We start from the raw sequence: 2,803 nt of genomic DNA, 5'->3' as shown, positions 1-2,803 counted from the left end.
AGTGAAAGACTAGAAGGAAGGCAGCTAGTCATCAACACCTAACGCCAACTGTTCGGCTACTCTTTTATCAACGAATAACGGGATTGACCATCACATTATAACGCTCCCCGCGGCTGAAAGGGCGAGCATGTTTGGTGTGACGGGGATTCGAACACGCGACTCTCAGATTGCGAGTCGAGTGCCTTAACCACCTGGTCCTTGCTAACGGTATAACACATTCTAAACGGACGGAACGTAAAAGTGTAGTCGGCTCAAATCTTCACTGCTCTCACTTAGCTTATAGACAACAAAAAAAAGCGACTAATTAAAGCTACAAATACTACAAACTCATTGACTACCTATTAGGTACACATAAAAAAATACATGGGTGTAGCTAGTATACTAAAAACAAATATCACCATACATATATATATGGCCCATCCCAGTAATTCACCAATTTTTTGTAACCCTTGAAACATTCTCAAGCCGGTCGACAAGTGTTTAAAAGAACATTTAAAAACCCTTTCCTCATGCCTCAAAATAAACTTTTGCTTTTTCGAAAGTTAAAATCATAGAGAAAATAATATAAATTGAAGAAGATTCAAAGAGGTTATCTTAGTTAAAAAACAAAAACCTAGCATTAACCAGTATTCAGATGTAAAATTATATTTATTCTAAATTTTCCCCTATTTACCATTCGTTCTTAATTTTTTTACTTTGTTGCTCAGCGACGTAGTATCACGCTTGGTACTATAACGAGTAACGGTTTCGTTCCATTATTCGATTGTATCCACCTAACAATGCTAGGTAAACCAATCGAAACGTAGCGTTTTTTGAAACTTGAAAAAAAAATGGTTTGAAAAACATGTTGCTTGTTTTATCAGTTAACAAATCTAATTTTAGTGTTACAAGTTTTCCTGTATTTTAATTCATCCTAGTACTTGTTCAATTTTTGTAACTATTCTCAAACCAGAAACATTTTTCCTATTCTGAAAAAGCTGATATACTGTAATAAATAACCTACAAATTGAAAGCACTACGAGTTAACTGTAAAAATAAGTGTATATTTTTTTATGCGCATCCAGTCACGGAGAGGAAGGTGTTTAAAAAAAAACCTGCTGAAGAACCTGAGAGATTATAACTTTTGCGGTAAGTCAGCTTAAACTACAAAACTGAGTGCGCGAAATAAGAAGTCCTGGTAGGTTTGAAACGAACTGTTTATTACACATATCAACATTAACCAGAAATGTGAAAATTCTTTGATGAATAACGTCAGAAAAGACTTTTTGTTTACAGTAAAGTTAGTAGTAGATTAAAAACTTCCTTCAACATTCACATTAGTTTTTATACTTCTCATTAATGTAAAGAGTACAGATCATAAAAGAAAATTAATTAATTTGTAGTCCTCACAACAAAGTATTTTTACCAACAACTATTTATATATTTAGTAATAATAACGCTAAGCCTTATATTACTTTTATATTGTGCATGGAATAAAACTACAAACCGTAACCTTCATCATAATACTTAAATGAATTCATTTTACAGCTGCTTTGACGCACATAAACACTCTGATATAAGCACATATTTTCTCTTTATAGAAGTAATTCTTGTCCAAACTTTAGATTTTACAACACTGTAAAAAAAAATGTAAAAAAGTTGACACCAGTACGAAATAAACACGTTTCCAAAACGAATATTTTACACAAATAAACAGTAGATGTATTTGTTTATATATATAGATATATATACGCATCTAAAACATTTTCTTAAAATAAGTTACCAAAAAAATTGAAAAACATACAAAGTGTAAAAATTAAGATAAAATTTGTAAAATGTTTTTTGAAAAACTTACTTTGCTTTGGCAAAGTCAAATATCACCATGCTGCAATGAACAATTCATGTAGGTCTTTCAAAGGAAGACTGATACCATACCATACATATCATTGTCTTTTACTTATCAACAGAAGATTGATACCATACCACACATATCTCCACACACCACTGTCTTTTACTTATCAACAGAAGATTGATACACTACCATACATATCTCCACACACCACTGTCCTTTACTTATCAACAGAAGATTGATACACTACCATACACATCTCCACACACCACTGTCTTTTACTTATCAACAGAATATTGATACACTACCACACACACATCTCCACACACCAGTCTTTTACTTATCAACAGAATATTGATACACTACCATACACATCTCCACACACCACTGTCTTTTACTTATCAACAGAAGATTGATACACTACCACACACATCTCCACACACTGTCTCTTACTTATCAACAGAATATTGGTATACTACCATATATATCTCCACACACCACTGTCTTTTACTTATCAACAGAAGATTGATACACTACCACACACATCTCCACACACCACTGTCTTTTACTTATCAACAGAATATTGATACACTACCATACACATCTCCACACACCGCTGTCATTTACTTATCAACAGAATATTGATACACTACCATACATATCATTGTCTTTTACTTATCAACAGAATATTGTTATACTACCATACACATCTCCACACACCGCTGTCCTTTGCTTATCAACAGAAGATTGATACACTACTACACACATCTCCACACACCGTCTTTTACTTATCAACAGAATATTGATACACTACCACACATATCTCCACACACACCACTGTCTTTTACTTATCAACAGAATATTGATACACTACCATACACATCTCCACACACCACTGTCTTTTACTTATCAACAGAATATTGATATAATACCATACATATCTCCACCCACCACTGTCTTTTACTTATCAACAGA

Source organism: Limulus polyphemus, unplaced genomic scaffold, assembly GCF_000517525.1.
Source record: "Limulus polyphemus unplaced genomic scaffold, Limulus_polyphemus-2.1.2 Scaffold267, whole genome shotgun sequence".
Lineage (NCBI taxonomy): Eukaryota > Metazoa > Arthropoda > Merostomata > Xiphosura > Limulidae > Limulus > Limulus polyphemus.
The sequence above is the reverse complement of the archived record's forward strand: the minus strand, read 5'-3'. Positions refer to the sequence as shown.